Source organism: Drosophila kikkawai, chromosome 2R, assembly GCF_030179895.1.
Source record: "Drosophila kikkawai strain 14028-0561.14 chromosome 2R, DkikHiC1v2, whole genome shotgun sequence".
NCBI classification, from domain to species: Eukaryota; Metazoa; Arthropoda; class Insecta; order Diptera; family Drosophilidae; genus Drosophila; species Drosophila kikkawai.
The window spans coordinates 14,609,676-14,632,514 of record NC_091729.1 but is presented as its reverse complement, the minus strand read 5'-3'; the positions used below and the strand labels follow the sequence as shown (position 1 = coordinate 14,632,514).

The 22,839-nt window shown below is 38.0% G+C and overlaps 1 protein-coding gene across 3 annotated transcripts in view; it reads left to right on the top strand.

The window, feature by feature from the left end:
- The first annotated feature begins 12,385 nt into the window (after positions 1 to 12,385).
- The window catches only part of exp (expansion), a 31,781-nt gene continuing 21,327 nt past the window's right edge, over positions 12,386 to 22,839 (top strand). For 2 of the 3 annotated variants that reach the window (XM_041776847.2, XM_017177944.3), the window contains exon 1: positions 12,386 to 13,216. The gene's annotated coding sequence lies outside the window, so the exon portion shown is untranslated. The remainder of the gene's footprint in view (positions 13,217 to 22,839) is intronic. The other variant, XM_070283702.1, reaches the window with a different exon arrangement.

Here is a 22,839-nt window from a genome sequence, read left to right as displayed (position 1 = left end):
TATATGTACAAATATACACCTACCTTTGTGTATATATAGGGGGCTGTTGTAGCTATTCCATTATTTCGCGCATGACTAACCAAATGCAATTCCGAGATTCCATTCTTTTTCGGTTTTTCCTTTTCTTTTTTTTTAGTTGCCATTGAATTCCTTTTGTTCCACTTGGTGGCAGCTCTACACTTCGCTGTTGCAATAAAAAGGTAACAACAAAAACTACATAAAAACTTGGCCAAAAGCAACAAAATCGACAGTAATCGTAAATTTGTAAATCAGTTGCAAGAACATGTGTTTACACAGGCAGTGGGCCTTAAATGCGGGTCATGAGCTAATTGAATCGTTCCTAAATGCCCTCCTCTGTTTTTATACCCTTGCAGGGTATTATAATTTCAGTCAGAAGTTTGCAACGCAGTGAAGGAGACGTTTCCGACCCTATAAAGTATATATATTCTTGATCAGCATCAACAGCCGAGTCGATCTAGCCATGTCCGTCTGTCCGTCTGTCCGTCCGTCTGTCCGTCTGTCCGTCTGTCCGTCCGTCTGTCCGTTTCTACGCAAACTAGTCCCTCAGTTTTAAAGCTATCTGAATGAAACTTTGCATATAGTCTTCTATATACTCTCACTGCTATATATGTCGGAACGGGCCGGATCGGACGACTATATCATATAGCTGCCATACAAATGTTCAATAAATTTTTAGAAAAATAATTTTAACTTGGCTGTTTTTCAATATTATTCCATCATTTTTGAGATATAGCCTTTTTATATTATTCCAGAATTTTGGTAAAAATTTTATGAAAATCGGACCACTATATCTTATAGCTGCCATAGGAACGATCGGGAAATTAATCAAAAAAATTATAACTTCGTTGTTTTTCAACGTATTTTAATCTACTTTGACACATGAGCTTCTGGTATTATTTCAAAATTTTGGTAAAAATTTTATGACAATCGGACGACTATATCTTATAGCTGCCATAGGAACGATAGGGAAAGTAATAGAAAAAATTATAACTTCGTTGTTTTTCAATGTATTTTCATCTACTCTGAGATATGAGCTTTACTTATTATTATAGAATTTTGGTATACATTTTATGAAAGTCGGACAACTATATCATATAGCAGCCATAGAAGCGATCAGATGTAGAGAAAATGTAAAGCTGGGAATGTATAACTGTAACTGTCAAACCGCAAACATAATAAGTATAGGTAAAATGGTATGTAACTCAGTTTAGTGTCTGTTTTCGGCATTATAATTTATGACATAAATATGAAAACCAATCTGCAAGGGTATACAAACTTCGGCGTGCCGAAGTTAGCTTTCTTTCTTGTTTAAAAATATAATCTGACACACTTCCCCGTTTTATTGATCTTTCTTTCGATTTCTGGTTGAGTCGATATTCTTGGCCGATCTTAGAAAGCGATTCTGCGGATGATTCGAGGAGGAAGAGCATCGAAAGCGAAATGGAGGGCAGCGCCGGATCTTTGGAGATTCTGAGGATGAAACTGATTCTGAGTCTGAGAAGTGATTCCAGGCCAATCGTTAAAAAAAAATCTTGAATTTATCGTGAGAGAAATCAGTGTAAAGTGGCTGTTGTTAAAGGCACAAAAAATAAAGATGCTGTCGAGTGACAGATCAAGGGATCAAGTTTTGAGGTTCTTGTTTTGACATTTTTTATTATTTTAAAGTATTGCAATATCTTGTAAAGTATTAACAGTAACTTGTGTGTAAGATTAGCATCATTAAGAGTTAAAAAAATAGATTTTTATAAAGTAAAATCAAAGCGTTATGTTTTTTTAACTGATAATTTGAAACACTGCGTTCAAAGATTTTTTGAAATAATATTCATAGGTCTGAGCGATATGGCAAAATATTAAACGGAATTAATGTATCATTTTAAGATAACAAATATGTTTTATGAAAATACAAAAAGTCCTTAATGTTTATTCGACTTTTCTAAAACTATGGATATGTGGATATTTCTTTATGTCAATGTCTGTTTGAATTAAAAAAGTAAAAATATTTTTGAATAGGCAAGAATCTTGCCAAAAGATTAAAGTATTTTCTTTATTTATTCATTCTACTTTCAAAGACATTTCCTAACTTTTTTCGCTATCTAAAACACAAACCAAAAGAAAATATATTATTGAACAGGTAAACCTTATTTTCATATTACTTATATATTTTTTTTATAATGTGAAACTCAAAATGAAAGCCCGCCTAAAACTATGCAATGTCAAAAGTACAATTCCGGACAACAACAGTTAATTTTCGAATGCAGCAATTAAAAAAAAAAAAATTACACACAAACTATGCAACAGAGCGCGACAACTTAAGAGCGCCTGTTTGCCGCAAAAGCTCTCTCCCACTCTCACTTTCGCAGACTTTGGTTAACAAATGCAAAAGAGATACAGCCAAAGAGAGGCTTGGCGGAGCAACTTTGAGCTTTAGTTCCCGTTGCCGCCTCTTCGCTCTGGTCCAATTCACTTTGCAACTTTTGAGCGCAGCTCGTTTTACCTGTTTCGCCTTTTGGTTTTCTGATTTTTAGCTTGGGGCCTTAACATTATCGATTTGATATTAATTTGTCGTTTTTTTTCAAGCTTTTTTTATGCTATTTTGCAATGCACATGGCAGCAACAGCGACTCAAAGCTAAGAATTTGTATGCGCTGTAATTTCGCCCCGGCTGAGATCGCTAATTAAATGCCAAAACAAAGGCGAGTGCGGCAGCAATTAATCGCCGCCCCTTACGCGATTTTATTACAGTGTTGCCGAGAGCAGAGATATGCAGATTATAGACCGATTTGGCCGATTATGCATAGCTCGGCTTGTAGCCTAGTCTCTGATATGCCTTGAACTTAGCTAGATGGTTTATGGCTGGTTTCTCAGTCGAAGGTTTATCTGTTTTAATACTTAGATTTTAAGATAAGATATTTTAATATATTCTATGGCCAAAATAAGTTTCAGTTTAATACAAGTTAATGTCAAACTCTCATCAATTGATTAGAAGGAACCAGTTCCAATCTGTTTCTCAGACCCCGCTAGATGCAGCTCGATCCACGTCAAAATCCAGCGGACACGGGGTTGACACGGGCTGACAGGTCGACGGGGCAAACAGCGACTGTGTTGTGACTCGCTGGCCACATCCAATTGACGTCCATTGATGCTGGCAGGTCATGATGACGATGTCAGCCCACGCTGTCAAGCCCCGAGCCGCAATCCCCTTGGCCCTCTTTGAAAGAATCACCGGTAGCTGAATGCACCTGGAACTGGCCAGCGGCCATGTCGGTGGCTGTGACATTAGCGGGCGATTAATCAAAAACGAAGTCGGAGTTGAACAATCAAATTCCTGGGAAGTTCTTCAGGACACTCTCAGACGCCGAGATTCCATGGATTATGAAGCGCAGTTCAGTGGTGATGCCAAGGTCAGGCCCTCCGGTGATTTATGAGTTGAGTGACAAACGGGTTTACTGACTGACCACAGGTTCTCCTCCTCAAGTCAGCAAGCTCTTCATTCTCTGCTTTCGGTTTCAGTTTCGGTTTCGGCTGCGGCTGCGGCTGCTGCGACCCGTTTTATCGGCATTAATTAAACTTGTATACACTTAAAACTTGATTAATTTCAAATAGCAACTAGCGCTAGGGCCATTTATCTTCATTAGGACCCTGGACCCGGGGCCAACAGTGTTTGTGCAGCGACAAATGGCGAAGTGTGCTGCAAGTCGCTCTAATTAGTCAATTTGCTCGCTCTCAAACAAAAGACTCAGGCAGCGAACTTGCTTCGAAAAAAACAAAAGACTTAAGCGACGAACGCGATGCAAATCATCTCAATCTCTTTCTCTCTCATTTAATTCAAATCATCCATCAAGCTGTGTGAAATGAACACATCAATGGCCATTTTTGGGCCCCGAAAGTCACAAAGGCAGACCGCCCAAGCGAAAAACCTTGGACAAACGGACGGATGGACGGTATAAATTTGTCTGCTAACGCATTTTTATGTCGGCAAAAATTTTCACATGACTATCCGGGCCCGATTACGCAATCCCGCACATAAATTAGGTGACCATTTAGCTGGGGATCTAAGCAAACCCGTCCGGTCCAAGCCTAATCAGAGCCGAAATCAAGCGTGGCAAATTGGAGCAGACACAAGTGCCGATCGCTGTTAACCAGTAAGCCGCCAGTAACCACTAAAAAGACAGCCAGCCAGCCAGCCAGTCAGCCAAGCAAGACAGCAGTTAGCAGTTAGCAGTTTTAGAAGCGAAAGCAAAAGTTTTTGCCACAGAAACCGCAGAGCAGAGGGGCTGTTACCGCTGCCTGCCAGCTGCCGGACAACTTTTGCACATGCTTTTGTGCTGTGTCTCTTTAAGGGGTCTATAATTGCGCAAAAATAACTGAACAAGGCGATAGCCAGCACATTATATATATGTTTGTATATATATATAGACCAGCCACAAGTCCCGCTCTTACTAAAACCAAACTGGACGCGACCGAACCCCCGATCAGCATTCAATTGAATTCGCCATAACCATTTCTGGGGGCTACACAATAGAGTGGAAGTCCAAAAAAATAACGAAATTAAACAATAAAATTTTGGATAAAGAGACTGCAGTGGGAAATACCCTTACAGAAAATAATATAAATTAATAAAAGAAGCTTATTAATTCAAACTAAATTATTTAATAAAGATTAAATTGCTATAGAACATTTATATGAGTCCCATAATCGTTTAATAGAATATTTTTATTATTACAAACTTCTCTAAATAACCCACATACTCTCCCGAAAATAGCCTGACCAAGTTGATTAAACAAAATTGTTTGACTTTGGGGCTTTGAACCGACAGTTCACCCAGGGGTCAGGCGGGTTAAATTCGATATTCGATATGAATTGATTGTCCGAGGAGGCGGAAAAGCCTCGTGAATTCGTCGACTCTTTTGGCCCTAATACTAAGGTCACTCGTAACCATGTGGATTTACTTTCTAATTACTGGCAAAAACTGGCGCAGTTAGGAGTTTTCTGCTGCGGCATAGCTAATTTACGGCACGTCCAAAGAAGTCGGGGCAGCTGCCCAACAGCCCAGCTCAATTTCAAATTAAATTTGTATTCAAATAGACCGCAGACTGCAGACGGCTGCTGGTGATGCTAGGTGGTGCTAAGACTGCTGCTGCTCAGCCACTCAACTGGGCAATGACAAGCAAATTAACCGCAACTGCCGCCTGCCGCTCGATGTTGCACCATCGCACATCGTCCGTCGTCCGTCGTCCGACAATCAGCAAACTGTCGGCTCCTACTGCTCGCTGATCTGCTGGCCGCCCCCGTCACCGATCCCCGCCTGCTTCTCAGCCTGCTCTTTTTTTTTTTGTAGCTGCTGGTTAACTACTGCTCTCTAGTGCCCAACCCAACCCGGGGCATATAATTTCCAACACATAACCTTGAGCAAAAAGCAGAAAAATACGTGGCTGCTAAGAAACAGATTCAAATGAATTTATCAGCACTTGGTCTGGGGCCATTGTCTTCGGATTAGTTTGTGTAAATGTATCACAAGTGGCAGTACAGTGAAGCTTAAGAATGGGGAGTCTTGAAGTAGAAAAATGTGTTCAAGTTCCTACTTTTAAAAATAAAGAAAGGTTTTAAGAAAGTAAGAAAGCTTAAGAGAATTCTTAAGACTTAAAAAGACTAAGAAATATCCATTAAGCTCTTGAAATTGATTTACAAAAATTACATTAAGTAATTTACATTTCAAAAGAATGCAGCTTAAAATATATAGAAATCATATTAAGTAAAATATAAATGATTAAGCTCTTGAAATTGATTTTAAAACATTAAACTGTTTATTTCCCCTCTTAACGAGGGCAAGAAAAATAAAGTACCATTTGCTTGCAATCAACCATCCTTGGCCATAAATACATACATATATATTCAATCGAGTTGGGACTGTAATTACATCGATAAAACTTCAATTACAGACCGCTCCCCTCGCCCCTTCTGCACCTGCTGCTGGACCATCTAATGAGTTTCCCTTGGAGTCTCTCCATCTCGCATTTGGAGCTGCATAATTATTATTAAAAGCCATATTCGGTCGATTATGGGCAAATTAATTGGCTTCGAAATTCAGAAATTGGATCGTGGATTGGCCGTAGTGCAGCTGCAGTTGGCCATTGTCTGTTGTTTGGCTTTTTATTGGCGGCTTTTGTGGCCTATGTGGCACCCGCACAAATGTTAAAATTCCAATAACAATTTGTAGTAGCAGGCGCCCGTTGGTCCGATTTTATATATTTTTTTTTCTTTTCTGCGGCGAGTGCCCGAGTTATTTCCCCGCTCTGGATTTCGTAATGGCCGCGGCCAAGAGTCGCCTTTCACTCCCGGACAAAAGGCAGGCCACAGCGGCGGCGAGTCATTTCGGCCGTAATTTATTTGTATATGCCATGGAAATTAGTTCACCCGAAAGGAGGGGGGGGCAAAGTAATTCCCGCCCACTGCCAAAATGTGAGTGCCAGCACTTGACTCTCGGCTCCGGGGTCTCTGATCCCCTCCAGAAGTTGTGCAACAATTAGTGCAGCAACAGCCGCTGCAGGTGAAAGGCTGCTGCTGGCAAACAAACATTCCATTTGGGCCCAGGAACGATCCTGGCCAAAAAGCACGCGCTCACACTCAGTCGTACTGCACACCCGCTCCCCTCAAATGCGGCTTAAATCTATTGAATATCACTTAACAAGGCGCAGCTGTCAGCGGTTACCATAATGAATGGTTCACGGCACATTGTCTCAAATTACATGATATCATTCCCCAAACGCAGTTCCACACACAGCCACGTGACAGGGCTTTGATCTGAGATAGGAATGTACATACATATCGAGATCTATCTATGGCTTTAAGGGGTCAACCGTTTCTGTTTTCGGTTGCTGTCCAAAGTCAGTAGCAGTAGCAGGAACTGAACACACTTTTTTTTTTCGGTGGCCAGTAGCCAAAGATCACCAGATCTCCGGTTGTGAGGGAACAACAACTGAGACACTTTTCTGGTTTCATTAAAACTCTTTTAATGTATTCATTTCTCTACCCGATCAACGACATTCTTCTGGGCTTTATTGTCTGAATGAAGTAGTTAAAGTTTTCAAAATCAAGATAAGGCCAAAAAGAAACATCAATTAAACTCACGAGATGGCCAAGAAAGTGACGTTGCAATTACAGAAATCAGAGGGAAAAACGTCAAGTGAATAAGCTAAGAAACAGAAAGAAACTGAAAGCATCAAAGACTAACGACAGCAATTAATTGAAGAAAGTGAAATTAAGTTAAAGAAATTTCAATTAAAGGGAAGGATAGAGATTAAAAGGCTTTTAATTGCACAGTGAAAAGTATTTTTTATTGAAGAAACGTTAATAAGAAAGAAATAAAACAAGAAAGGAAACTAACTTCGGCACGCCGAAGTTTGTATACCCTTGCAGATATTATTTCATTACATTCCCAGTTTTACATTTTCTCTACATCTACCGATCGGTTTATATGGCAGCTATATGATATAGTTTTCCGATTTTCATAAAATTTATACCAAAATTCTGCACTAATAAAATAAGCTTATATCTCAGAGTAGATAAAAATAGGTTGAAAAACAACGAAGTTATAATGTTTTTTCTATTAATTTCCCGATCGTTCCTATGGCAGCTATATCATATAGTCGTCCGATTTTCATAAAATTTTTACCAAAATTCTGGAATAATATAAAAAGGCTATATCTCAAAAATGATGGAATAATATTGAAAAACAGCCAAGTTATAATTTTTTTTCTAAAAATTTATCGATCATTTGTATGGGAGCTATATGATATAGACGTCCGATCCGGCCCGTTCCGACATATATAGCAGTGAGAGTATATAAAAGACTATATGCAAAGTTTCATTCAGATAGCTTTAAAACTGAGAGACTAGTTTGCGTAGAAACGGACAGACGGACGGACAGACGGACGGACAGACGGACAGACGGACAGACGGACAGACGGACATGGCTAGATCGACTCGGCTGTTGATGCTGATCAAGAATATATATACTTTATAGGGTCGGAAAGGTCTCCTTTACTGCGTTGCAAACTTCTGACTGAAATTATAATACCCTGCAAGGGTATAAAAATCATTAAAGAAATGTTAACAAATTTATGTATATTTCTTTGAAATGTAACAAGTTCTTTACCCACAAATTAATATAATTTATTAATTAATAAGAGCTAAAATATATATGGTTATAAATATCAGCCAAAAAGACAACTGCTACAAATTTATTTAATAAATTGTTTAAGGTTTTAATGAGCAGGTTTGACCTGTTTAATTATAAAACACTGTTTTATAAGTACTCATAATTACAGGTTCTCCGTCATATTTCTCGCCAAAATATACTCTTGTTGCCACAATTTCAGCTCACGGAGAACTCTGTCGCCGCTGACCGGTTATGCTGGGTGCCACAAGTTGCACTAACTTGTCAAAGGTCGCGGCAAGCGAAAGTGACTTTGTGTCTTGGCTCTTTTCAGGTTTTACTTTTTTATGGTTTTTTTTTTTTGCCAGCCACAAAAACCCGTTCCTGCGGCATGCCACAGGGAGAAAGACACTGGGAAAAGATGCGGCCACACAAGGCAGAAGGCACAATGCTCGTTGCGGTGGCATCGCACTGACCTACATCCCCTCCCAGGCCAGTTGACTCCCGGTTCCAGTTCCAGGTTGCGCAATCGCCGCGAGAGAGAGATATAAAAAAGCACTTAGAGGCTAACCTTCGCATTGGAGGAGTTCGCGTCCGAGTCCGAGTCCGAGGCGGAGTCGAAGTGGGGTTTGGGGGTCGCCTGGGACAGAGAGCCAATGACATCGGCAAAGATACAAAATAGCGCACAATCATTTCGTTAAATGATTTAATTAAGCTAAACAGTCGAACAACACTCCCTCCATTCGATACATTTGATTCGGCTCGAGTGGCATTTCAAGTGTGTGACACATTGGCGTCAAGTTCATAATTCGTAATTCACAATTCACAACTTATATTACTCCGATTTTGGACAAAAGGCGACCAAGTGGCGCTGATCGGGCGACATTGATTGCGATGATCTGGAGCCGAGCGACTTATGGCCGTAAAAGAACTCAGCTCTCCACTTTGATTTGATTTCAATTCGAATTATTTCGATTGGGTTTCCATGGGTTTCGGGTTCGGAGATCTGCAGAACTGGTCTATGGCTTCCATTGCCCACTGTTTCCGTTTTGTTTCTCAAGTTTTCTGTTTGTTTTGCTCCAAAAGAATAAAGGAATTTTGTTGCCAATTGAATGGTTATGCCAAGCCGGGCTTGAATGAGCCGCGAATGAGTCAACAATTGTTGGGTGCCAAGTGTATTCTAAAGACTAGAGGGATACCCCTTTTTCGTACATCTTTACAAAGGTTTTTTTTTGGGTTTAATACCAAGAACTTGTACGTTTAATTGTTTGGTTGTTGGACAATACAAGTTTTACGAATTGCTAAGGAGATGAAAATATTTTTTTTAGGAAGAATAAATTGATTTGGTGATCAAGAATCTATTCATACTTAAGCCTAGTTGTGGTAGAAAATGGAAAAAAATATTAAAAACGAATGAACTTACCATTTTTTGTAATGCAGCCTGAATTTTACATTCAGAACAATTACAAACCACTGTTTAAAATAAAATAAACAAATATCTACTTAGGCATTCTATACTTTTAAAGCATGGAAAAGGTGTTCCTTGGATAAACTAAATCCTAAATCTTCAACACACATAAAAATAAAACAAAAATCATAACAACTCTTTAGCATAATGTATTAATTTTACATTAAACTCAAACAAAAACCTTTATATAAGTCTTCTCCCCCTGTCTTGGCCTTTTTCTTGATGCATTCACAAATACCACAGATTATTTGAACCCATAATTATTTCTTGTTTCTTTGGCATCTTTGTTTGCTTCCCTCCATAGCCATAGTCCGCATCTTCACTTGCCACCAGTTGGACTTGAACTTTGTGCGTGTGCTTTGCTTTTCTCATTTTCTCATCGTTTTGTTTTCGATTCGTTTATAGCTTGTGTTTGTCAAGGCTCCGGAGGAGCTTAGCCCAGTAACTAACAGTGAAGAGCAGACGGGCGGCACCCCCATATGGTGGCAAAAAATTAAATAATTAAACTATGTATGTTGACCCCAAGGCGTTACGATTCGGTTTAGCAAATTGGCAACGCTCGATCGGAGGAGGCTCAAAGCACACACACACAACGCACACACACTTTTTAATTACCCACCGAGAGGTGCGGCTGGCATTTGAACTTGACTTTAATTGGGTTTCAATAAAAATAACAACGATAACAGCACCTGTGGGTTCTCCCTTATTTAGGGTTTGTGGCGCGGCCACTATTTCGTATGTCTTTCACTTTGGTCTTTCACTTTTCATTAACGCGACCAATTGATTGGTGCCGTATGTGTTGTTGTGTGCGGAATGTTATGCAATCCCCCGCCCCGACATTCCGCGATTTCCGATGCCAGAGCTGTCCGGGCCAATTGAATACGGATTACCAAAGTGTAGCAAGTGCAAAGTGAAGTCAAGACCTTGTGGACTGCATATTAAAATGGGCAATAACGGAGAAAACTGCCAGTTAAACTATATACGAGTATGCATAGCGACAGCTATACGCCCCCACTTGGTAGTTTCATCAGCTTTTATGACGGCATGGCGGGACTTCTCCTCGGACGCACTTGGAAATGCTCATAATTTGATAATAGCATCAATTAAACTTGATTGCTGGCTACTCTGCTACAGGTCTATTGTTGCTTCTGTTTGGTAATTAGCACCCAAGCGATATGTTTATATGACAGCAGTCAAAACTTCCCCCCGTACAAGTTGTGTCATTAGTTAGCCACGAAAATGAAGTCATGTTTGCTTAGACAAATTAAATGGATGAACTCTTGTTCTCGCTTCTCTTATCGATAAACCAGCGTAAGAAGAGGCGCGCAGTGGAATCAAAACAAAAGACTTAGGCAACGAACTTTGGCTTGAATTCATAATTTTACGCGCTGCGGATTTCTAGACAGCATTCCCAGCATTGTTGCTCTGGCCGATGTATCATCATCAGCAGCAGCTTCGAGATCTTCATTTGGAAAATATACACTTGCAGGTTGTATATCTAAAGTATATGTTATGGCTGCAATAAACAGGGAATTAGTAGCCACAAAATAAAGATTTTTAAGCTCAGTAAACGCAACAGTAAAAAAGCAGCGGCGTTTTATCCAACACATTTGGTTTATGAGAGAATAAATTGGATTAATATCAGTGTAGCTTAAATTATTTAAATTAGAGTGAAGTTTAAAATTTTTATTCACTTCAATATTACTATTTAAATAAAATCACTTAACATATTTAAATTCTGTGTAAACTGTCAGTTATAAAAGTCAACTTCTGTCTGTTTTTCGTCCAGAAGTTTTCATTTCAATCACATAAAACTAGTGCACTTTGTCTCGTGTCGCTCGTACAGATTTTACAATTTAATTTCTGCCCGCAAAACGGGTTAACCCGGCAGACAAGTTCTTAAGCTGCACTCATGCACTTGTTGCACTGGGAGCTACGCCACATTTATCTGTCTTAAATGCAGATTTTTAATTGCCTGTCTCATAAATTCCAGAGATCTGCGGGCGTAGCCATGCGCCGCAGGTAGTTTGACATTTCGATTGACCTTCACAAAGCCATTAGAACAGGCAGAGCCTCGCAGCTAAAAATAAATATAAAAATAAAATCGCATACCGTTAGGCCGTAACAACTCATCACAGCGTCTCTCGGCGACTTTAAAGTATCGAAATGATAAATAAAAACCAAATTAATTGGCTGACCAAAATAAAAAATACACAGAAAAATGCTAAAAAGAAATATGCTGATGATGTAATTAAGGCGTAGAAAGCGGCAGAGAAAGAGGCTAAAAGATTGATGGCCGGCGCATGTAGATTCTCATCGAAGAAGTTCGGGAAACAAAAGACTTAGGCAACGAACTGCGTTTGAGAGATGGCAGAAAATAGGTTCCCTTGACCACTGCACTTGCCACAGGGGGGGGAAGCTCTCTTAAAAGAGTCTGGCCAAAGAGAGATCTTGGCCCGAACTCTTTGGCTAGCAAAAGCTTTACCAAGCTTTGGACACGCTAAATGCTATTAAGCCAACTTAGCCATGAGGCGACAAGGCGACGAAACAGCACAAAAAAAAAGCCCACAAGACATACCGAACGTAACCGAACTTACGGTACGAAGTAAGGTAAGGTAAGGTAAGGCCGCCAGGTAAGCTCTGCTCTGCTCTGCCAGCGTTGCTGCCTCGGCCAGCTGCGCCGTCGCTGTCGCTGCTGCTGAAGCCCAGCTCTGCTCTTGAGTCTTCAGTCGAGTCGCGAAAGTCGTCGAGTGCGTTTGGTTCGCTGGAACGTCGGCAGTCCGGCAGAAAAATACAAGAAAAACCCCAGCCTCTAAAAAAAAAAATACAATAAAAAGCTAAGAAAACACAAAACTAAAATCTCTTTTTCGAGAAAAGAGTAAGAGTTCAGCTTTGATCATCACGAAATTTTGTGTGCGCAGTCGTCATCGCGGTCGCCGTTATGCAATTCGAAGTGCGTTCATAAAATGATGCCCGAGATAGCAACAATTTCGATTTAATTAATTTCTTTTTTCGGGGGAATTAGAAATTTGTGTGTGCGAGTTTAATAGACGCATAAATATACTGTTTCGCCAAATTGCTTTCGTTGCCGTGCGTTCGCTTCTCGATGTCAAAATTAAAATGCCAAATTAAATATTAAAATTATTGCAAACTCGTTTCCCCAACGCCGACATAGCAGCAGCAACAACAACAAGGCCGAAAAAGTGAAATTAATAAAGTGAAAAGAGCACCAACGCGAAAGGAATTGAAATTGTAACACAAAGGCAATTACAAAATCAATATAAATAATAATAGAAAATCATTGTTACAGCATATATCAAGTAAAGTAAACTAAAGAAATAAATTATAGCCAGAGAGAGATATAACAACAGTTAGGGGCAAACACTTTTCCTCGAACGCAGCTCTCTGTCGTCGGGCCTGCGAATACGTAATCATTGGGAAAATATCAGCAATTTTGCAACAGTTTCGACACAACAACAACAATAACAACAGCTACAACAGCGGCAACACCAACAACTGCAGCAGCAGCAGAGGCAGCAGCGGCAGCAAAAACAAAAGTAATTGAGCAGAAAGGTGAGTTGGGAGGCCAAGCGACACGCATGCAAAGCAGAAAAAAAAACTTTAAAAAAAAAATGCATTAAAAATATACAGAGAAATAAGAGAAACCCTAGGAGAAACCCTAAACACCTGCTGCCTTCCTGGAAACACCGAACCCAAGTGTCCATTCATAATCACACTTTTTTCTCTAACTGTTTAGCCGCCCGACTTCCTGCTTACGCGTCTTTTTCTATAGTTTCTACGGCTCTTTGCCTGTTTTGTTTGTTTGTTGTTTGTTTGCTGTTAGTTTGGCGTGTTGCCTTTGCTACACTTCAGTTTCATTTTCATTTAAATGCGAACACAAAACGGTGCTGGAGCTGGAGCTGAAGCTAAAGCCGGAGCTCCAACTACAAGCCGCTCTCAAGGTTGACAACATCTCTCTTTGTTGGCTAGTTGGGCGGTTTTTTTTGTTTCTGTTTCTTCTGATTTTTTGGATTGTTGGATTGCGTATTCGCATTTGAATATTATCATCGAATTTGGGCAGTTTTTTTTTGGTTGGTTTCGTAAATAGTTCCTCGAACGATTAGTGCTGAATTAGAAGCACAATGTCAAGTCATTTTGAGTTCAACAAACATCGAGTTTCTTGTATTTCTTAACCAATGTTTTTTCTCTGAGCAAAACACTGAACAAAAAATGACTTCTTGAAGCAAAAAGCTGCTTATTCTGGTTGCTCTTGACTATTGATTTATTTAAATTTAAATTTAAAACAAAAATTCAACTGAATGTCAAGCTATTTTGAGTTATTCATCTCTTTTTGACTTTACCTGTCTTTCAATCTTTATATTTATGAATTTTTATTGTTAGCTGTATGTGCACTGAAGAAAATAATTAACAAATTATTATGGAAATTTTATCTTTTGTGATATGATGATTTTATTTGTAATTTAACTCTGATTAATTGCTAAACAAAATTTTGATTAAATGTGACAATTAATAATAAAGTTGTTTTAAATTAGAAATATATATTTCTTTAGCTAAAAATAGGTTTAAAATTTATAAAATTATGCCTAGAAAAATTAAAAATATTTCTTTCAAGTCGAAAACTAAATATACAATGACATTACTAGGTTTTTAAGTGTTTTTAAGCTCTTTTCAAAAATGGTTTCATTTCTAGTTTGAAGTCACCTTTTTCACGTACTTGCTCTTCTTAATATTATTTAAGTTTCCTAAAAATTAACTTAATTAAAAGTACATTTTTCTCAGTTTAAACATGACCCTGGTGTCTGAGCAGATGGATGAGTTTGTGTCTGCCAACACGCCTTCGAAAACAAATGCAGTTAATAATTAAGCGAGGCGGCCCAAAAAATAAAAAAAAAAGCAGCACCAAGCTAAAAATGTGCAGTAGGTGTTGCCATTCCGATTCCGATTGCGACAATTGCCCCGACATACATATATACTTACATATACAAAGGTGTATATATCTGAATGAAGAAGCTGATGAAGAGCCCGAGCGGCAGAGGAAGGAAGTCGATGTCGGCATGAGTTTGCAGTTTCATTGGGCTTCAGCCTTAGCTTCAGTTACAGCTTGAGATTCAGATACAAACTCAGCTACAGCTTCTCATCATCACATCACCTCTGCAGCTTCAGCTTCAGCTTCAGTATCTTTTTTTTTGTGGGAGTCAATTAGTGGGCAAAATTTAAATACAAGTGACGAACGTTGGGGCAAGGGAGCTTCGCTTCAGCTGCTGCCATGGCACCCAATTATGCATCCATAAATGTAAACAATCGTCGAAAAGACCTCTAAAGTGCGGTGGCAGCTACAAGAAAACAACAACAGCAACAACAACAACAAATTCGAGAAGAGAAGTGCTGAAATCCGTGCTGGGCAAAAGTTCAGCCAGGTTCTGCTGGCAGACAATACTTGTAACGTGGCGGCCAAGCGAGCTAATGGGAAATGTCAGTCAGTTGGCAGACAACGTTGACTTCATTTACATTTTCCCAACAAATGGGTTCGAGTTAGAGTCCGAGGAGCCTGAGAGAGACTGGAGCTAAAGACCCAAAAAAAGGTCGCGCAATAAATTCGTTAAGTAACTCTTACAGCTGCCGTCGCCGCCTTTTAGCCCCAAACTATATTCGTCGGTCTTGGCCAAAAATTCCAATAGAAAGAATTTGCATTTGACCGATTAACCGTTCTTTCACTCTCTTTGTGCTTCTGGCCATTTCTTTTCCTTTCACGCTGCGCGCATATTTCATGAGCCATCAATGGCCGGCTTCCAATTTATTTAATTTCAAGCCATTCCCCCACTCCAAATGGGAACCGTTCATTAGCGGGGAAAATGGGTTAATCTTATGCAGGGTTTTGGGAATACAGTGCGGGTAAAGAAAATAGCAATAAGAATTGATAGAAGCTTTTATAAAAAAATATTTCTAAAAGATAGAGGTATTGGTACCACCTCTGTTGTACATTCTTTATGAAGACTCCACACCTTCAAAAAGACCCCCAATAAAACAATACTTTCAAGAGTGCGTGCATTCGCTGGCTTGAGAGTTAATTAAACCGCTGATGTGGTGGCTGGCGCCAGCAAAGTGTGAAAGAGACATTAGGTTTGATGCCCAGGCACGTGTGGCGGCTGCTGTTCGGCGATTAGCCCGATAGACAGATACAAAGATACTCAGATACAAAGATACTCAGATACAAGATACTCAGATACAAAGATACTCAGATACAAGATACCAGCGGATAGGTAGATAGCTTTATATAGAGAGATGCCGCGTTGATGGCCTTTAACGCCCCTCCACCAGACAAAGGCATCTTTATTAAAACATTATTTCGGGCCATTGTTGCGCCTTCTCGGTGTATAAATTGCATTTTAAATACAATTTCTGTAGCGTTTTTTTCTGTGGGCCGATAGCTGACTCAATCAGGCGAACAAAGCGCTTCAACACAAATATTATGATCTATCTGATTGTTACACACAAACTTCCGCTGCTCATTATCATTATCAAATATCATTATGATGCTCTCAGCCAGCGAACTATACAAAACTGTGGAAAGTGAAAACCTGGATGATTTTTTGATTGCAAGCATTTGATAAGCACTAAATGAAGGCAGGAGAAAAGAGATAGACAGAGGAGGCGATGAGTGAGAGAGAAATTTTGTCATTTATTGAGCCAACTAATGATGGTCAACGTAACACAAGTGCACAGAAAGAAAAAAGGTGGTTTAAGTGGGTTCTGAGATTTAAAATATGTAAATGAAGAAAGAAACTTTTAAATTAAAGTTTTGAAATCCTTTTTAAAGAATATATCTATATTAAGATATTTATAATAAAAAAAGTTGATGAAGAAATTTAAAAACTTTGGAAATGTATATATAAATTAATATTTATTATAATTTTTTATTACATTTATGAGCGATAAATAGATTGGAAAAAGACACAGTAATAAGATAATTGTAATATTTTTGGTAATATATAGGTATATTTTTAATTTAAATCTGATACTTTTCTATATTAAAAATATAGTTAATATGATTTTGAGTAGGATATTTTGATCGAAACATCATATCGTTCTTTTTCATTTGATAAATATCCCAACTACAGTGGTCAATAATGTAAAGTTCTAACGTCTTTTAATGATTTCTTTTAATTTTAAATCGTGTAATTAGTATTTAAAATTCCCTTTATTATTACAAATTGAATATGTATGAAAATTTCGTCTTAGCAGCAGAAACCATTATTAATTTCTATCGTAAAACCTCAAGATACCAAAATGAGTCAGGAAATGCTTAAAGTTACCCTCAATTCGTTCTGTGTTCTGTTGAATTTCCGGCTTAGAAATTTGAGGTTTTCAAGTGCCATGAGACTTTTTCTTGGTGTAGCTCTCTTTCTTTTCTTTTTTTCTTCTTTTTTTGTTACTAAAAGAAATCAGTTTCAGTTTCGTTTACAGTTTTCGGTTTCGGTTTCAAACTCACTCGGTTGTGGAAAATTTAGTGCAACGGCGGGCTGTCATAGCTTCAGCTTCAGCCTTAAATTGCTTCGTTTACACAGCTCTCTTTTGGGTTGTATCTAACCATCTCTTTCTGATCGTAGCTGTTGCTCTCTTTCACTCCCTGGAAGCGTTTTGGAGCAGTTGAAGCGTGCAGGCGAAAACGAAAGCAGAAGCAGCCCCTCAGTTGCAGTCTTCTTTTTTTTTCGTGTGTTGTTGAATTTCGTGTTTTGTTTTTTTGAGTTTTTCTTGATTTTTTGTTGTGTTTTTTTGTGTTTCTGCTTTTCACTCTAGTTGAAGTTGTAGCCTGTATTTTTATTTTGCTTTTTTTGGCCAGCAAATTGTTGCACGGACCTCGCTTTTGGTCAGGGCAAGTTGGAACGTAACGCGAAAATGCGGAAAAAATTCGCTACGTTTTAATGAAAGTGTCAACTCGTTTTTCATGGGGCTTATGTTGTTTTTTTTTTGTTGATCAAAAGCAAAACTAATTTGTGGGATTGGAAATAAGTTTTGATGAAAATTGCGGAAAATACTACTTTTTTACGCAGTGCTTTTCATTTTGCCAGCAGCTTCATATTTATTATATTTCTGATCATATATGGAGATTTATGACATTTTTTGGTTGCGTATGAAAATAATTTAAAACTAAAGAAAGTTTGGGTTTTTTTTATTAGATTTTTCCATTTTGGTTAAAGCTTTACAGTTGGGCTATGATTTATTACTTTTTATTTATAGGTTTTTAAGCTTGCTTGTGGCTTTTTTTAAATAACATTCAATAATATTAAAAGGAAAATAGAGAAAAACATAATAATTAAACTGGTTGCTTTATGTTTTCTCTAGTTTTATATTTAATATATTTTTATTTTACACATTAAAAAGCTTTAAATGGATTTTTCAATATTATAAAAAAGGAAACCTTTTGAAATATATGAAATTTTTATTTTTTAAACCAGGAAAAACATTATAAATTTAAGCAGCCAATAAAATGGAGCTAAACCTTAAATAGTACCTGTTTTTATTACTTTTTTATTATTAGGAAATATGATTATAGCTTGTGCATTACTTTTAAGGTAATAATAAATATTACTGATGTGATAAAAATTAGGAAATACCATTTTATTACAAGTTAAATCATATTTTTACAAACTTATTGCTTTATACCTATGATAAGTGTATTTTTTATTAATTTTTATGTTAGATTTAGTGCTCTTGCATTTTCCCTGGCAATGTTTTCCCTTTGTTGCCTCAAGTCACTTGATTTAATGCCCCCAAGAGGCTTTGAAAAGGTGTCAAGCAATTTGTAAATTTACATTTTGAAAGTGCATTAGCAACGAAAATCAATCAAAACCGGCCGCGGAGACATTCGAAGATCTACTACCAAAAAAAAAACGTAGAAAAAAATTGAAATGTTAATTTTTCCATCCACATCTACATCTATTCCATCCATCCAACCAACCATCCATTCGTCCGTTTATTTTTCGGGGGGATTGCGCAAAGCGCTGACAGTTACATGACTTTGAAAAGTATCTTATAGATGCGCGCGCACAGCAAACACAAATATATATATTCATATATACAGATATATATGATTTAACATATTTTGGGTTTAATAATTGCTGCGTGCCATGGGAAATATTTACTACTCGTATTTTATTTTGCGAAATCGAAATGCACAACCTGTCGGTGGTGATGGTGGTATCCATCGGTAGGTTTTTTTTTATTTTACCTGTTACCGTTGATGATTGGATCATGATGCGATGCCGTTGCCGATGCGCTCAGGTGTTAAATGCCAGTTCCGCAATACGATTCGATGTTAAATGCCTCGGATTTCGCATTATTAGCTTTCCGATGCGAGCAATTTTTTTGCATAATTTGCTTCGCGCGCACATAATGAAAACCTTAACCCCAAACGAGGAACTGAACCATAGCCTCTCGAGTTCCGAATTCAAAGAAAACGAAGACGACTACACGCCACTTTCACGCTATGCAAATTGAAGCATTTGCAGACAATGCAGGCTGCCCGACCGCAGACAAGTGTTAGGAAAATATGATGAGCTCCCTCGCCCACAACATTGAATTTGGAAACCATTTTAATTTCAAGGGTCCACGATCTGGTGGGTGGCAGTGGCGAAGGGAAAGTGACAGGAGCAGCTCATCACCAAAGAAAGGAAGGAAGTTAAGTGTTAAGTTAACACAAAAATAGAAAGCAACTTGGGATCTCTAACCCCCTAAAATATACAAGTAAAACATCTCAAGTTCAAGCTAAAAATCTTGGTGTTGGTTTACTGCCTCAACACATTTCGCACCTTTCAATTAGAGCCTCTGTTAACTTTAAATGTTACCACATCAGGCTGATCACTTCGACAGCAAATCGATAATTTGTATATCGACCTGCGAACATATTCTTGAATACAAAATTAAACGGATTACCGGGCCACGTTGAAGGCTTCCCAGCAGTTGGCCATTATTTCAACAACTATCAAATGGCCGGCTAAAGATCTCTTTCTATCTTTCTATATTTATTTCTTTCTTCCCCTTTATTTTTCTCCTTTCCTCACAAGTCAATGACTGCTTAATTTAATTTGGCCACAAATCAATGGCCACATGTATCGGTTTTGCCTGGGATCTTGGGGAACACTTCTTCGCTTGACCCCTGTGAAAGCAATTTCGTTATGGGCTATTCTGTTGTCGGCCAATCAATCATGTGGCTCTGGCTCCGCGAGCATTCTTAGCATCTTCTTCTTTTGCCTGCGAAAGTATCAAATGTTTTTGTCCAGCAGCCCGCTTCATTAGCTCTCTGGCAACTTTCATGTAGTTTCTGGTTACATAATGAATCCATTAAAAGTGCCAAAAATACTTTCTAGCTGACAAAAAAAAAACGACAATAGACGAAAACAAACTCATCATGTCTGACCTTAACAGCCAAATTGGCCGAAACCAAATGAATTTGCAAGTTTAGAGACAGGAAAATTATGCACAAACAAGCTACTACAGAGGCTGTTGTTTTTTACTACAAAGCTTACAGCTTTTCAGCTAATATTTGATGTCTCGTGACGCACTTGCAGCAGCAGTTTGAACTCGGCTCAAACAATGCAATCAGTAATCAGCGACGGGTTTAACGAACTTTTAACTATTTGCACTCCAGAGTCTCGTCTCGAACACTGTAAAATAGCTGCTAACGACCTCTTGACAAGGCACACGGAGCAGTATGATGATGTCTCCTCCCGGGCCCCATCTCCATCTCTAGGCCCCCAGGTGCAATTGCATTAGAATCATTTACATTCGCCGATTCAATTAATATGCAACTAGCGTTCACTCACCGCGTTCAAAGCGATTGTCATCATCAAAATTCTTTATTGATTGCCCAGCGTTGTGTAGCGTCGTGTATCGTGGCTCTTTCCCCTCGTAAAACTACAATAATTCATGACGTTGACTTTCATTCATAAAGTGCGACCGACGTTGTCGGTCGGTTGGTAGTTGAATATGCAGCGAATGTTGTCGTTAAAATAATTATATATTTCCCTGCCTAGCCCCCGGCTGGAGGAAAGTTCTTTAGAAAGTTTCGTGAAACGAGTTTTCCGCTTGTCAATCATAAAACTTGTACTGCCCAGCCATCGGTGATTAATGGTGGGGAAAACTCCCCGATGCTTCTTCTCACATAAAGTAACTAGTTTTTTTGGTTTTAAATAAATTTGTATTAAAAATATAATGGGTTGGAAAACATATCGAAGCATCTGAAGTTGTTGCTCAACATGTTTCTGGCAACATTTTTCTAGCAACGTGTTCCTATGCAGTCTTTGCCATGTTAAATTTAAGTTTTTTTAAATGTTTATAGATTTCTAATCGCTAAATAAAAACATTTTCTTTAAGAAAACAAAAAACTAAAACTTTGCTGCACAAATTTACTGAAAATATAGTAAACAAGAAAGAAAGCTAACTTTGGCCAGCCAAAGTTTGTAAACCCTTGCAGGTAACAATTAAAATATACCATAACTAAGCCAAAAATGCATTAATTTCGATTCGGAAAGCAGTTTTGTGTTAGTTTTTATTAATTTAAAAAAACTGCATACCAAATTTAAAATTTTAAGAAATCAAAATTTTTGGCCATTTTTGCTCATTTTAATGATGTAACCCCTTATCGAATTTCGCAAAAATGCCAAAAAATCGATTTCTTCCGGACATGTCTAGAAAGATTCCCCTGTTGATGCTGATCAAGAATATATATGGTTTATGGGGTCGGAAATGATTCCTTGACTTAGAAAAATATTATTTTGTATTATAAAATCGGATTTTTTATATTAAAAAACTTCATGATTTTCTTTTAAATTAAAAATATCATAACTCGGCCAATAGAGCATTAATTTTAAATCGGATAACTGTTCTGTGCAAGATTTTCTACAGTTAATAAATCTGCATACTTCATTTAAAAATTTTGAAAATTCAATTTTTTATGAAAATCAATAATTTTAATGATGTAACCCCTTATAAAATTTTGCAAAAATGGCCAAAAAATCGATTTCTTCCGGACATATCTAGAACGATTCCCCTGTTGATGCTGATCAAGAATATATATACTTTATAGGGTCGGAAACGTCTCCTTCACTGCGTTGCAAACTTCTGACTGAAATTATAATAACCTGCAAGGGTATAAAAATTTGAGAAGAATTCATAGAAATAATACCTTTTCTCATGATCTTAAATTATTAAATTAAAATAAATCACCCATCACTCTGTGAATCACTCTTATCAAATTAAAATTCACATATATTTTTTAGCCTACATGATAAATACAAGCACACACCATCTACGAGAATCAGTGACTTTAAGCAAATGGCGTCATCTTTTTCGAATAATACCAATTGAGTGTGTGTGGCGGCGTGTGTGTGGGCAGAGAGTCAATGTCATCGGTTGAACACAAAAATCTCAGAAATAAGAAGCCACCTTTGTTGTGGGAATTAAAGACACTAATAGAGTTGGCTGTATAATGATTATTGAACTCTATAATAAGTAAACAAACCGATTTATTATTATTATTTTCAACACACATTTTTCAAAAACCAAAAATTTGCAACGAAAATTATTGTATATTTTGCTTTCGAATCCGATTCGCCGGCTAAATGTCAATCGGGCAGAGGAGTTGTTGAACCCAACAGCGGATCGAATATATATATAAGCGGAAAATGTCTGCTTATAATTGAATATCGATTCGCGTTGTGGACAATTGTGAAAGTTCAACGAATCTGAAATTTAAATCCGCGTTCGATTGGCATTCGCATTGAACTTGGCTGGGATTGGAATTAAGAAATAATCATCAATTGGCCGTATTTAAATGATTTGAAATAGCTTATGGCCAGGTCTTGCCCTGGCTGCTGCTGCTGCTGCTGCAGATTTTTATGTATTTTGTTTGTGAAAGTTGCTGCACATTGCTGCGTGTGCAAGAGGAGGGAAAAATGTATGATTTTCAAGCGAAAAGTGAATGCTGATGGCTGTAAAAATTTTGCCAGACACTCAAATTTTCCCAATTCCTGAGGCGCGCGCCAAATGGTTAACTGTAAAAGATCAGGGAAATTATCATGCAGCCAAATCAGCAAAGTCAACACGCACATACACACAGCGACCGCTAAAGGGGAAAAATAATAATAATAATACACAGACATGATGACTTTATTTTA